The sequence below is a fragment of the Typopeltis vanoorti genome, chromosome 8, assembly GCF_054136105.1.
Source record: "Typopeltis vanoorti isolate ZY-2024b chromosome 8, IOZ_Tvanoo_1.0, whole genome shotgun sequence".
Lineage (NCBI taxonomy): Eukaryota > Metazoa > Arthropoda > Arachnida > Uropygi > Thelyphonidae > Typopeltis > Typopeltis vanoorti.
The window spans coordinates 99,966,320-99,982,022 of NC_143556.1; the positions used below are offsets into that span (position 1 = coordinate 99,966,320).

The window sequence follows — 15,703 nt, forward strand, 5'->3', positions numbered from 1 at the left end:
TGATGGTAGCAGATGAGTTGTGACTATCCAAGGTGAAGATGCAAAGAAATAGTGCGTAGGAAAATTGGTCTGACTAATAAAAGGATGATTATTAAAGGAAAAGTCAGTTATTATATAGAATGAAGATTGGAGTGAAGAGAGTAAGATGATGAATGACAAAGAAACTGGTTTGAAGGTCAGCTGGTAAGAAAGGTGATCCAATTGCAAAAGTGTAGTATGAGCAGCAGTTTGCCAATGAGGCCAATAAAAATCATGGGAAATTTTTATACGTAGCCAGTAAAAGAAATAATGATTATGTTGGTTAGTGAAAACAGTAGAGAGCATTGTGTAAGATATAGTGAAGATATTTAATGAGCAATTCATTGAGGAATATTTCATCATTGTGAATGTAATAATGCAGAACTTGAGAGCAGTGGAAAGGGGAGAAGTGCCACTTATGTTGAGTGAGCAAAAGGTATATGAGGAACAGAGTAAACTTGAAGTCATTAAAGCTGAAGGACTCTTGATTATATCACCACATATCTTGAGGAAATGATACTGTGAGTTTAGAAAACTTATAGAAAAAGTTATTGCATTAACTTGAATTTTAGACTGACAGAAGTTCCAAGAGAGTGGAAAATGGACAAATATTGTTCCACTTCATAAAGGGGTGATAAGACTAATGTTTTCGAATTATAGGCTAAACATCTTGTCTGGAGTTGTGGTCAGGGTCTTAGATAGCCAAACGCATGATTTCCCCATGATGAACAGCATGGGTTAGCTAAAGGAAGATCGTGATTTAGTAATCTACTTACTTATTATAACAAGGTGACAAATGCAATGGAGAAGGGGACTGCATTCACAATAGTATATTTAGAATTTGCAAAAGCCTTTGATATTGTCACATGACAATCCAATAACTAAATTTGAGCAAATATGGATAGTAAAGTGGTCATTTAGTTTGGAGATTGGCTGTCTGATATATATATCACAAGTACGGAGGAATGATATCACGGAGAAGAGCCATTAGTTGTTTACCGCCACGTTTTGTTTTTTGGGGGGGAACCATTGTTCTTTAATTTCTGTGTGAGTAATGTTTGGAAGATCTTGCTTGGTGATTTACAGTTATTAACAGATGGTGCAAATTTGAAAAGGGCTATAAATTGTTGAATGGATGTTGTATGCTTTTAAGAGGACTTGATTAGCCTTCGATACGTGAATGAATGGCGCTACCGGTTCAGCTCAGCAAAGATTTTAAATTTTAGAATGCAAACATAGAATACATTAGGAGGACATTATTATTATTACCATAACCTCTATGGAGCTAACGACTCATCGCGGGAGGTCCTATGTCACATACACTTCTCATCATACAGTAATCAATCAGCCTTAAATGCAATCAGCTTCCACACCCACCGCACTTCTAGCCAATGCATTCCAATAACCCACATATCTCCTCGCAAAAATCTACTCCGCACCCATTTCTTTACAACCTCGTTGTACAGCTTCCAGCGATGGTCTTTTGTTCTCCCCTGTCTTTCTCCACTCATTCTATGAAATATCTCATCCACATTAATCTGGTAATATCCCCTTAAGTTATGTCTCAGTCATGCCTCACCACATCCTATCCACTAGACTTTGCAGTTCGCATTCCCACAATTTGCCTTCTTACTCTACATCCCAGAATCCATCTTAATCGTCTCTGAACCCTTTACAACATCTGTTCATTGTTTTGAAACCTGGTGTCCGAATCTTCAAACTAATCTATATGCTGTCTGATGTAAGCCGTATACAATGGTATCATAACAGCCTTACTATTACATTCAGTGTTCTCTACATCAGCGTTCTTCAACCTTTTATCACCTGCGGACTGGGGAAAATAGGAGAAATATTTCGTGAACCGGCTGACGGCTAAGATGGAAACATAAACCAATGTAGACAGTATTTTATTTATCAAATCCAATGTTATAAAATTGCGATTTTTAGCTAGTGCGACATCTGCTTCTGCTTAGAGGTTAAAAAAATTGGATATACGTGGCTGGAGCGTTGTTTCTGAGAGACGAAGAAATTTTTGGAAATATTTGGCAGACCGGCACCGGTCCGCGGACCACAGATTGAAGAACAAGGCTCTACATCACTGCCATTATGCTGTTCTGTTCTCCCTATCTACCAGCATTCATAAATCTATTATCTCCTCTAAGATATCCCACCACCCTTTTACTCTGCATCCCATCAGTGCTCCCTAAACTTTAAAATCTGATACATAACTGCGTTAAATTGTGTGATCCGTTCAGAAAGTCTATTCACGTCCATTTGCAAGGAAATAACATCCATTCTACTACTCATAGTTGTTCTTTGCATATCTACAAACAACTGTAAATTACCATTCTTGCCGTTCTCGATATTGTTGAGATACAAATTAAACAGCAGTTTCCTCAAAATAGACCTATGGGACACATCACTAGTGACTTTCTGCTTTTGGAATATTGCCCCCCCCCCTCATACAGCCTTGCTAATACTTAACATATATATAGCCATTCTCCAATCCAGTGTACTAATTTACTGTTCCAGATTAATTACCAGCTTTTCATGTGGCAATTAAGTACCAGCTTTTGATGAAAGGCTTTTGCAAAACAAAATAGAACACCATATAGGCATAATACCCATTGCCTAATGCTTCTGATACCTTGTCATAGTAAGTAGATTGCCAAGAAATTATCTTTCTTTAGCAAACCCATGTTGTCCATCACAGAGAATGTTGTTGTCAACTAAATTCTGAATCCTGGTTTTCTTTAGCCTCTGTAACACCTTTTCCACCACTCATGACAAACAGATTGTCCTGTTATTTGAAGCATTAATCTTTCATACCTTAACATGGCATAACAATTTGCCCTGTTTTGACTCCTTTGGTACTTGGGCTAATCTAAGACTCTTATTAAAGAGGTAAGTTAAAGCTGTTGTTTAGTCCCTGACACACACTCCGTTAAGATAGGCGGTGATATACAATCAAATCCTATGGCCTCATTCCCATCAGGTTTGCTCAATCCTTCATATACCTACTGTTCGCTCACCACCAATGGCTCTTCCTCCCTTCCCACTGCTTTCAAGTTCTGCATGATGTTAATTTCGCGAGAATGAAATCCGTTCATCTATCAGTGGTCCTAACTGGCACTTATGCACCCATAATCTTCCAACTATTCTTAGACTTCACAACTCGAGGATAAGGTGGTTAGCCCCATGCCTCCCAGGGATTCCTATGTCTGTAGATGCGTGTGTTCATGGGGCCGGTGTGTGCCTGTTCTGGGGGAAGAAAACCCCCAGTTTCTGGTTGAAAAAACCCTTACCTCCGTATGAGACCGGCTAACTCACCTTTCGTCGAAAGAGTCCAGATAAAGATTCCTCACGTCACTGTCGGGAATCGAACCCAGGTCGGAAAGACTTTCTATATCGGAAGCTCGAGTGGATGAAATATCTTTATGAATTGCTCATTTAGCATTCTATTATATCCTCAGTGGTTATTTTTCTACCTTTCTCTATAACTACAGTAGTATCATTCTTCCATAAGCATTCTTCCTTCTACTGGCCACGCATCGAAATATCTCCCTGTGATTTCTGATTTCTGTTGACCTCATTAATTATTTGCTGCTTTACCAAGCGAGTTACTTCTCTTGCTTGTACATTGTACTCCTTGTACAACTGATTATTCCCACTACTCATTTTATACTTCTTCCATAATTCCATCTATATTTTTCAAAATATATGCTTCCCCATTTTCGTTCAGCTATTTATCAGAAACATTATTGGATGTCTTAACCTCTGGAAACATTTCAGACATTACCTCTGGGGTACAATTCATACATAGCGCCTCCGTAGCGCAATTGGAAGAACGACGGTACATTGCGACCTTCGATTAGAATAGGCCTAAGTTCGATTCTCGTCCCGACGGGAGGAATCTTTATCTGGACCATTTTCAATCGAAGGTGAGTTAGCCGATCTCATACGGAGGTAGCAGGGTTTTTTCTCCCGGAAACGGGTTTTTCATCCCGCATACAGACAAATCGGCCCTTCAGAACACACGCAATTTACAGACATAGAATACTAGTTGTGGTGGAGGTGGGCGGTAGATGGTGTTGATGGAGATGATTCGTAGTGGAGGCTCGGTGTAGTGATTGAGACAGTTGTAGGTGTTCTCCCGCGATGAGTCTTCGGACTCCTTGGAGGTGTCAGGAATAATAATAATAATAAATCCTGAATAGTTCCTAAACACCGTTGATGTCCTTTAAATTCCTTATTCAGTGATATCATCATCATAATCATGCGTAAGGATTTAGGCCTACCATAGCCTGTTCTAGCCTTAGAAGTTATTGTTGAATCGTTTAAGAGGACGTCCTGGTTTTCATTTTCCTAATGGTTTGTACTTTGAGGCTTGTTTTGGTAATCTTTCTCTTTTCATTCTTTGAACGTGTCCCATCCATTTATGTTTATATGTATTTTTTAATTTTTTCTGTTATTGGTCCATGGTTTAATTCTTTCATAATTTCTTCATTTCTTTTGTGATCAATTAGGGTATACTTTGCAGTTTTTTTCATAAACTTCATTTCTGCTGTTATTAATCTTTGTTTGTCTTTTTGTTTTATTGTCCAGATTTCGCTTCAATACATCAAGACTGGTAGGACTATTTTCCTCAGGATCTAGTTATATCACTTGTCCAAATGTTAAAAGTCTTTTAATTTCACATATATCTCTCTCTCACAGAAGATCTCATACGGCTCGTACCCCCCCCCCCCCCCACACACACACCCAAGAAAATAAATCATGGTATCATTCACCAGCTTTGGAGATATTTAACACTTCATTTACAATAACTTCCTCTGATGAAATAATGAAATCCAAGACGCGTTATTCCCCCTTTACCTTCTGCTGTATACTGCCTAAAATATCAAGAAATTTGTTTAATTTGCTCTCAGTAGCTGTTTCTTCCTTCCAATCTATATTACCACATTTAAAATCATCTTTTTCTTATTAGCTAGACCGATTGATCTGTACAATTCCTTCTCACTGCACTCCAATTGATTAAGTCTATTGCAACACTTAACTAGATATTTCATTCTGTTTACCTCCACCCCACACCATGCTCCTTCAAATCCACTGCAACAGTTCATTTCTTTTATCTCCACATTAGATGAGGATCGACAGTCGAGTGCAATCGACAGTTCTCTTCCTCCTCCTCCTCCTACACATCTTCCCTACATATGTTCATGAAAAACATCATATCCATCTACCTCTATTCCTGTCAGAATGCCATGCTTATCTAATCACGCCTCACTTATTCCAACTACCCTCACTTATTTCATCTACCTATTAATGCTACAATTTTATTTCCTGTATTTCGAAACTTGTGGCATTTGTATACATACATGCTGGTTTATATTTGGTTCTATAACAAGGTTTTCCCAACCCCAGTCCTCATATGCAATCCTGCATAGACCCTTTTACTATTCTTCTCTATCTTCACTCATTTTATACCTCTCCTCACACCTGTTTATTTTTGACCAAATTCCTAGTCATCCTAATCGTTTCTTGTGCATACACATCCGATCCGGTATCCATCATCACCTATTCTTCTTGCACAGTGCAGCGTGAACGCAGTTTCCCCATTTGTCTTGTGTTCATTCTCTCATTCTGTTCACTCATGCCACTTACCTCTGCATTCACAACCTCTCGAACCCTAGTTGCTGCTCGCCTATGCCTGTCACATCTATTATCTGTTGTTCCTTAAGTCTACCATTCACTTCTGTCATCACTCTCTCTCTCTCTCTCTCTCTCTCTCTCTCTCTCTCTCTCTCTCTCTCTTGCAGCAACAGTTTCTCCAACTGACTCAGAGCATATCAGTTTAAATGTAGCCCATCTCTTTTATACGACTCCATTCGTCCCTCAAATTCATTCCTCACATTCACAAAACGAATTCTTCTCTTCACACAACCATGCTGGTATCACGGTTATGATCCTCGCACATCGTCGCCACTCATCACTCTCATAAATGGGCAACACGTTGACTACCTTTCCTACCACACCTCCTGACATCCATCCTTACATTCTCCTCAGTGTCATCCAGATCATTTGTATCAACTACCACAACCAACACTTTGTTCCGCTTCTTCCTCATGTCTAAGCCCTGGAAAGCCAACATTCTGTGCACCTTCTCATTAATGACATTTCTAATAATCGAATCCCAATACATGGCAATTTTTGAATCGCTGGCTTACCAATCTGAGCTTGTGCCATCTTTCACTCCAGTCTTCCTTCTCTCTTCCAAACATAACTGCTATTCACTTCATTTCACTCCACAATTGCTTCATCTTCTCATCTTCATCAACTCAGCTTGCATATCTTGAATTACTTTCTCGTTGCTCTTTACTATCTCGATTATATCATTGTCGGTTGAATTTTTATCCTCGCTACCTATTACCACGCCGTTATCTATCCAAGCCCATCTATTCCAGTTTAATTACAGCTTTTCATGTAGCAATCTATGAAAGTCCTTGGGATTAAATTTTGCATTCAGTGTGTTAACTCTACATTCAGTCATTTTATTTATACCCTCTGTCAAGTTTCTTTCACTATCATTTAAACCCGAAACTCCATTTACTACAACAGGTTTAGTTTCACGGCTTTTAGCGTTAACTTCTGTTAATTCATTTGCCCGTTTCCGACAATTCTTGCATTTCTAGCTCATAAGACATCTCATTCTCATACCAGAGCCCAGTTTCTCTCGGCAAATAATACATAGCACACAGTGCACTTCACATAATCCTCCATGTCAAATCTTCAAACAACGATTTCTTGGCCGCCATTGTTCTCGTTCTAATCGGTGGCTTGAATGACACTATTTATATATCGCACACGGTATAAATATATATGAAAAAATAAAACACTCAGTCTCAGTGATACAAAAGCATATAACTAGTAATTATCAAAAATGTTATTTATACATAGAAACAATGACATCTTTAAACTCATGTAAACCTCAACTTAAAGACCTTAGAGCAACGATTCTCAACCGGGGTTTCGCGAGACATTGCTAGGGATTCCGAGAGAAATAATAATGAATAGCAGTGGAAATAAATGAACTTAAACAGTTGAAGAAAATAATAAATGTTCTCTGAAAGGAATAAATTCGAGTTCGCGTTAGTTGTATTAACTCCCAGTAGGATGCGAGGCAATGCTGTCCGTGATCCACTTATCACACGGCAACTTTAGCTAGTTCTAGAGCTCGCTCCAGTTTCCGTATGAACGCTAGCGTCTCTTTCAACACAAATGTATGATTGGGTGAGAGATCCATATTCGGAATCTTCTACTCGTCCTGAGAACATGACTTTAAGAGAAGAGGAAGAACTTTCTCGGCTGCAATCTGATCGTACATTCAAGATGAGATTTACTGACCTATCCTTGGACAAGTTCTGGATTTCTGTTAAAGAAGAGTATCATACTATTCATAGGAAAGCAATAAATATATTGCTGCAGTTTTCAACGTCTTACATGTGTGAGCAAGCTTTTTTTGTTTGACAAGTATTAAGAGCAAAGACAGAAATTGTCTTCTTTCTGTTGAAGATGAAATCAGTGTTTGTTTATCTAAAATCCTACCCCGAATTAAGTATTTGTGTACCAAACGACAAGCACTGATTTCCCATTAGAAATTTAAGCTTTATTATTCATATATGTTTCAAAAATAAAAATTCTTTGGCGCATATTTTTGTTTATATGAAATTTTACTTTGATTTATCTTATTATTTTGAATTTACAAATAAACGATAAAGTTATTATATCACTTATTATTTGTTTTCCTCATGATCTATAAATTCATAAATAATAAAGAACGATACTAACAATGATATATAATAATTATTATGTAGGGGTTTCCTACAACATGGATATTATTTCGAGGGTTCCGCAAGGGTAAAAAGGTTGAGAAACGATTTAGAGGATGTGGAGGAGATTAAGGATTAAGGAAGTACTGGTGGTAAGATGGCTTACATTTCGATGATGTTGCTAAAATTGCGAGTGCATCCCTATGGACAGCATTGATGCAGAGAACACAGACATGTAGAAGTAAGGATGTAATGATTCCATTGTAAAAGGCTTTAGTTAACATATAGATTACTGTGCACAGATTTGGTCACCCTGATTTTCAAAAGGATGAAGAGGTGTTGGAAAGGGTCTACAATGATAATTGAGTAACCTGGATTCTTCTCTATGGAATGATGTGTATGAAGATAGATCGAGATAATGCAAACTGCAATGTAGTAGGACAGGTATATGTCCAGATTCAGGGTAGGAACTGGATCTGGATATATACGTTGGCAAGGGATAATTACCATATTAACTTGGATGATATTTTTCATAGAAAGGATGAAGACAGGAGCGAAAAAGAGGCATCTCTGGTAGCTGTATAATAGGGGTGTGAGCATGGTGGTAAGAAGTAGGTTTTTTGAGTGAAGGGCGGGTCGTAATTGGAACGCATGTCTAAAAGTGAAGTGAGTGCGGTGTCAGTAACTACATTCAAGTCATGATATAATGAGCTGTGTTTTTTTTTTTTTTTTGGTGTGTGTGAGAGAGAAAGAGAGAGAGAGAGAGAGAGAGAGAGAGAGAGAGAGAGAGAGAGAGAGTTTTGCGATGAGTGTTTTGATTCCTTGCATGGTCTAATAATAATAATAATTATTATTAGTTAATTAATAATTTCATTTCTTTTTGGGCTTGACACACACAATAGTTCTGGTGAATGATTACAATTGCTACCCTTTACCTCTTAGGTATCACATTTTTTTTTATTGATCCAGGAATTCATATATAGTGAGAAATTTTTTCTTGTAATATTGTAATAAATTTGTATAATTATTGAGAAATTAACTAGAAACAGAAAAGTATGTTCCATACTCATATGTAAAATTAGAGCTATCTTGAAAAATGAAGAGGGAACTATGTGTTTTTTACTGTTATGTTGGCTCGCTGAAGCAGGTAATAATAACAGTAGATATTCTTAGGTTGAAAGGATTATGATACATAGTAATGGCGATAACCGATACCGTACAGTTCTTATACATTTCATTTCACTTTTTTTTTTTCAGACACCTGAAACCTGTGTTTTAGATTTCAATAAGTTTCTCTCCTTTCTTTCTGTTACCTCCAGAACCTTGAGTTTTTAGTTCTGCAATGTCCACGCGGTTAGTCTAGTAGCTATGTTCTTCGAAACCAAATGTCTGGGGAAGGAGTGTCCTAAGTTCGATTCCCTTGGACGAAGTGAGGAGCTTAAGGATCTTTCTCAGCCATAGACAAGTTAGCCTGTCTTGGGCATGGAGAGCAGGATTTTCCCCCAATTTATCTGGGGGGAAAACCCTGCTTGCGGGATGGAGTTTTTCATCCCGCAAGCAGCTAAACCGGCTTCGTACACACATGGATACAGTCATAGGATATAGTACTTAGTCCCTCATTAGGAGGGTTCATCCAGTCTTAAGAGGTGGTCGAGGACCGGGGGCAACCCCACACAAATAAAATTAATTTAAAAAAAATTAAGTTCTGCAATTCAGAAAAAACGCTAGGATTCAAACATTTTCAGATAACCATATGAACCAAATTCAGAGCCATAAGCCATCAAAATCATCTATATCCGTGAACAGATATCATGATGGATAAGAGTAAGGACCTGCCACTAACCCATTTCCAAAAGTTAGAGTTAAGAATATCCAAATTTCTTTAGTATATAAACAGAAACGTACTATAGGAATTATTTATTTACATTATTTTCATTTAATAATCTTTCTACGTACTGGGATTTTTTGCAACCACCCAGTTTTGTACGGCTATAAAAAGTTGCTTGTGTATCCTTTTGGGTGAGCTGCATGCCGCTAATTTGCTAGAACGTAGTCGATTCAAGTTGTCAATTACAGGATCACTTTCTGGTAGTTTTTTAGCTGATTCCCGGCTTAGATGAATATATAATAGCATATGAATGTATAATAGCAAAACTTAATCGACACATCACAGAAGATTAACTTGGAAGTCGGCTCGATTCAAGTACTGGCACTCGAATATTTCGAGGAACTCTGGCAAGACGTTCGACTATAGTCTGCCACTTTAATTATATGGACAAGACACCAGTGGTCGAATGTACTCTTTACAGATGAGAGTCGTTTTGTTTTCCATCTGGTTCTCTTGAGTGAAAGTGGTACTAGTTATTCTCACTAGAATGTTCTTGAAAGGGATAGATACGGTGCTGGGGTCATGGTGTGGGGAAGCATTATGTTTAATGGAACCACCGAGTTACAAGTGCTGAAAAAAGGGACTATGAGTGGTGGACGATATTGCAACGAAGTTCTTCAACGTCTATTTGATTTCTCCGTGGTGCTATAGGAAAAAAATTAATTTTTATGGATGGGGATGCCGCACGACATCGCGCTCGATCAGTAGAATTTATTTCTGGAGACAAAGAATATTAATCGAATCGAGTGGCCACCACACTCGATTCAGATTTCAACCCGATAGAGAATATTTGGAACACAACTGGAAGATGCATTGCTCTTAAAATTCGCCTCTAAAAATAAACCAGGCTTTATCTTCGCTCTGAAGGAGGAGTGGGCCAGTTTACCTGAAGAACTCCTGAATCACTTGATAATACGAAGTTGTGAGAGCTGAATCACAGTTCTGAGTGGACATATTCCATACTGAGATATCCTTCCGCATAGTTTTCTGTAAATACTGTGCATTAATTTCCTAACTACATCCTTAGAAATGAAACTTTTGTGGAAAACGTATTGCCATTTAATTTCTACGTTTTTATAATAAATTTTGTGCAATATAATTTACTAGTATACTGGCAATAAATCAATTTCTACATTTGGCTGTAGTCACGAACATATATTCATATACAAGTAAAATTGCAGTTTGTTCTTATTTTTTTTGGGAACGAGTTTAGTTGCTGGCTTGAGGAACTGTTTATAAGCCTTCCATCAAGCAGTTTCTGAGTTAATCGATGTCTGGCAGGCTTGTGTAGCTCAGTGGAAGTGACGCTTGCGTCCTCTGCGCTTGGTCGATCGAAGTTTGACTGACGTTCAAGTCTAGGTGCCGACTGAAGGAACTTTTCCTAAGCCTTTCCTCGACCGGTTTCCGAGTTAGTCGATCTCTGGCACAGGCAAGCGGGTTTTTTCTCCCGGAAACTCGGGTTTTTCATCCCCGTAAATTCAAGTAAATCGACCATAGTACCCACATTATTCAGATAGTGACATATCTTGTTATGGTTAGGTACCAAGAGATGGCAGCACTTGTTTGCCAGCCTCTTCATCGGTGGCTGCTATAATTAGTGATAGACATGGGAAAGCTATCTTTGATTGGCTACTGGTGGAGACTGAACTGCTCACTCAGTCTCCAAACGCTAGATAGGGTATAAAGGCCTTGCCTACTCTTTTAATGTAAATTCAAGTAATAAACCAGGCCTTATATTCACTTTATAAGTATGATACGACGTTGTGAGAGCTGAATCTTAGTCCTGAGTAGACATATTCCATACTGAGAAAGCTTTCTGCATAGTTTTCTGTGAATACTGTGCATTAATTTCCTAACTACATCCTTAGAAAATTTGAAACTTTTGTTAAACGCGTATTGCCATTTAATTTCTGTTTTTATAATAAATTTTGTGCAGTATAATTTATTAGTATACTTGCAATAAATCAATTTCTACATTTGGCTGTAGTCATGAACATTTTTTCATATACAGGTAAAATTGCAGTTTATTCTTTTTTTTTTTGGACACGAGTGTAGTTGCCGACTTGAGGAACTGTTTATAAGCCTTCCCTCAAGCTGTTTCTGAGTTAATCGATGTCTGGCAGGCTTGTATAGCTCAGTGGAAGTGATGCTTGCATCCTCTGCACTTGGTCGATCGAAGCTTGACTGAAGTTCAAGTCTAGTCGCCGACTGGAGGAACTTTTCCTAAGCCTTTCTTCAACTGGTTCTCGGGTTAGTAGATCTCTGGCACAGGCAAGCGGGTTTTTCCTCCCAGAAACTGGGATTTTTCAACCCTTAAATTCAAGTAAATCGACCGTAGTACCCGCATTATTCAGACAGTGACATATCTTGTTGTGGTTAGGTACCAAGAGATGGCAGCACTTGTTTGCCAGCCTCTTCATTGGTGGTGTCTATAATTAGTGGTAGACATGGGCCAGCTATCTCTGATTGACTACTGGTGGAGATTGAACTGCACACTCTATCTCCAAAAGCTAGATAGGGTATAAATGCTTCTCCTACTCCCTATAAGGGAATAAAAGACGTTAGCTGATTTATTTATTTATTTATTTTATTGTTGTCTGGCACGAACAAGCTGTTTTTTTCCCAGACAATCCAGAAAAATATGAAAAAAATCCAAATTAATACTCTGTATATTATTATTATTATTATTATTGTTTTTATTATTATTCCTGACACCTCCAAGGAGTCCGAAGACTCATCGCGGGAGAACACCTACAACTGTCTCAATCACTACACCGAGCCTCCACTACGAATCATCTCCATCAACACCATCTACCGCCCACCTCCACCACAACTAGTATTTTTTGTCTGTAAATTGCGTGTGTTCTGAAGGGCCGATTTGTCTGTATGAGGGATGAAAAACCCGAGTTTCCTGGAGAAAAAACTCTGCTACCTCCGTATGAGATCGTATAACTCACCTTCGATTGAAATCGTCCAGATAAAGATTCCTCCCGTCGGGACGAGAATCGAACTTAGGCCTGTTCCAATCGAAGATCGCAATGTAACGTCGTTCTTCCAATTGCGCTACGGAGGCGCTTTATTGAAACCAAAGTTTCAATGGTCAGAGCTTGGTATTGCATCTAAGTCTACCTACTCACTCATGAAACCTCAAAAAAAAGGTCGAAACCTGTCTTGATAGTGACCTTCTCTAATAATGTAGAACAGTAATACATCTCCTAGGAGCTGTGTTTCACATTATGGGAAAATACTAAAAACAGTGATCGGACTTGCTCCACCTTTACTACGAGTTGCCCTAGCATTGCACTACCAGGTGTTGGCTTACGCTTGGATTCGCCGAACTTTATATAGTTTCTATATTCGGCATGAGACTCTTAGATTTCCAATCTTTAAGTTTCTTATTCGGCTAAGAAATAATGTGGTATTCAATATCCACTTAATTTTGAATAATTTTACTTCGCCGAAGTGAAGTCTGTTGGTTCTTATTTTCAGTTGGGTAATACTTTTTCATATTTACCAATTTTCGGATTGATGCACCAAAGAAGAAGATTCGCTAAAAGTTAACCCATGATATTGGTCCACAAGGGGTGAACTCATGATTGTATTCATAGATGGCGCTGTATCGATAGTAAGTTATGCATGTGTGGACTATTACGGAATTGTGACTCTCAGCTGATAAAATAACGTGCTATTGGATTTTTTTTATTTGTTATACATAATTAATGAGGTTATTTAAGTGATATGAAAAATTCTATCCCACTTCTAAATGACGCGATGAATCTTGTTATTAAGCCAGAAAGAAAAGGAAAAATTGTAATTATTCATGACGGCACTTGATTTTAATTCGTAGTACTATATAAGTGACTACTTTAAGCAACTACTTTCTATTGTAGGTAATGTGCCAAAAATGACCTATTGCAGAATATATATATATATATATATATATATACAGGGTGTTCGGGATAAATTTGACAGTTTCGTAAGGAAAAAGAAAATCTTCTTTGTATCTATTAAATTTAATGAATTGACAAAAAAAAACATTACAGGCAGAGTTAATTACAATCACATATCACAATAATAGCATCGATCACAGCTTCAATTCTGCTTCGGAACCTCGAACAAGCTGATGCTACAGTCTCCCTGGGAAGGGCCGCAAAAACTGTTTTAATTTTATCCATTAACTGGGCTTTTGTATTACTGGAAGTGCGATTGGTGTCTTTTTCAACTGCGCCCCATACAAAATAATCCATGGGGTTAAGGTCTGGGGAGTTTGGAGGCCAAACATTTGGACTGGTGAAGTCGTAGAAATTTTCAGACAACCATTTTTGACTTTTCCCAGAGGTGTGGCAAGGGGCCGAATCCTGCTGCCATACATACGGCCTACCATTGGCTACCCTTGTTATCCAGGGCTTGACTACAGTTAGCAACTCCACGAACAAAGCCCGAATTCCAATGCCAGGGTTCTTCAACACCTGTTCCTGCAGATTTGCGAGGAATTCTGCTGTACGAACGCAATCAGATCGTCTGCTAGGGATCTTTCTTCTTGCTGCATCCTCGTAGTCACCATTGCAAGTCTCTAGTTCATGCCTGATTGTTTTTACTGTATTCAGGGAGCATTGGGCAGCAGTCGTAATATCCTTATTTTGATGGCGGGCATGAATCATCATGATACAAGTTATTCTCTTCCATGATTCAGGTGGGTTCCAGCTATCCATCCTTTCTGACATCTTGTATATGAATGAAGAAGGGTCCAAACTTTTAAATGAAGAGAAGTGTGTGTTAATACATGTAACTTACGGAAAAATATAATTAATTATAAATATGTCAAATTTATCCCGAACACCCTGTATATATATACACACACCACACACACACACACACACACACACATACATATACACACACAGACACACAGTGTTAATGCAGTCAATATCTTTTCCTCTTGAAATTCCTGTGATAATTATATAGAGGACTCCTTGACAAATTAAGAAAAATTATACTCCCCCCCCCCTAAAAAAAAAAAGCACTAGCCAAGATCTCTCATCCAGTTTTTTAATGATATGCCCCAGTAAGCGAATTGGAATTCCATAAAGTGTTGGACTAAAGCCGTATTGTTTAGAGCACACATTTCCATTGTGTGACAACCATCCCACAAGGGCAAGGTGGTAAATAATAAAAATAGAAAGAGCAGAAAAACTATTGATTTTTTTTTGGAAAATATAATTTACTACATTCATTTTTGTTACTGGGTGGTCCTTTATATTATACATATTCTTCTATGTAAGTTTGGAAAATATTATTTTCAAAAATTTTTTATTAAAGAAAAATATTTGATATTGTTCAGGGTGAATCTAATTGACAGGAATGAGTGGGTGAGCATGTTTGTTGAACTCTTTTATTATTATTATTATGTGACACCTCCAGGGAGTCCAAAGACTCATAGAGGTAGGGCATTTATATATATATATATATATCCGCGCGGGTTAGCCTAGTGGCTATGCGCTTCGCAACCATATGCCTGGGGAAGGAGTGTCCTAGGTTCGATTCCCGTCGGTGACGTGAGGAGCTTGAAGGATCTTCCTCAGCCATAGCCAAGTTAGCCAGTCTTGGGCGTGGACAGCGGGGTTTTTCCCTAGTTTATTCTGGGGTTTTTCATCCCGCAAAGCAGGCAAAACTGGCCTTGAGAACTCAACACTACAGGCCATAGGATACACCGGGGCATAAGGCTGACCACCTTATCCTGTAAACGGAGTGAGGTCCGATGATCAATGGACCCTCGACACCGCAAGGTAAAAGAGGGTATAAGGAAGATGACATATATATATATATATATATTTTTTTTTTTTTCATGGTGGATACCATCCATGAAAGATTTTAAACCTATTATATATTTAGTGGTTGGGGATTAAGGGTAATATAATCTGAGAATGATATGACCTTCTTTCACGATATATATATATATATATTATTA

The 15,703-nt window shown here is 38.2% G+C and overlaps 1 protein-coding gene across 4 annotated transcripts in view; it reads left to right on the plus strand.

Moving 5' to 3' along the window:
• The first annotated feature begins 13,414 nt into the window (after positions 1–13,414).
• The window catches only part of LOC150104225 (uncharacterized), a 116,393-nt gene continuing 114,104 nt past the window's right edge, over positions 13,415–15,703 (plus strand). For 3 of the 4 annotated variants that reach the window (XM_090396846.1, XM_090396848.1, XM_090396850.1), the window contains exon 1: positions 13,417–13,625. The gene's annotated coding sequence lies outside the window, so the exon portion shown is untranslated. Of the gene's footprint in view, positions 13,626–15,703 lie in introns of all 4 variants that reach the window. The other variant, XM_090396847.1, reaches the window with a different exon arrangement.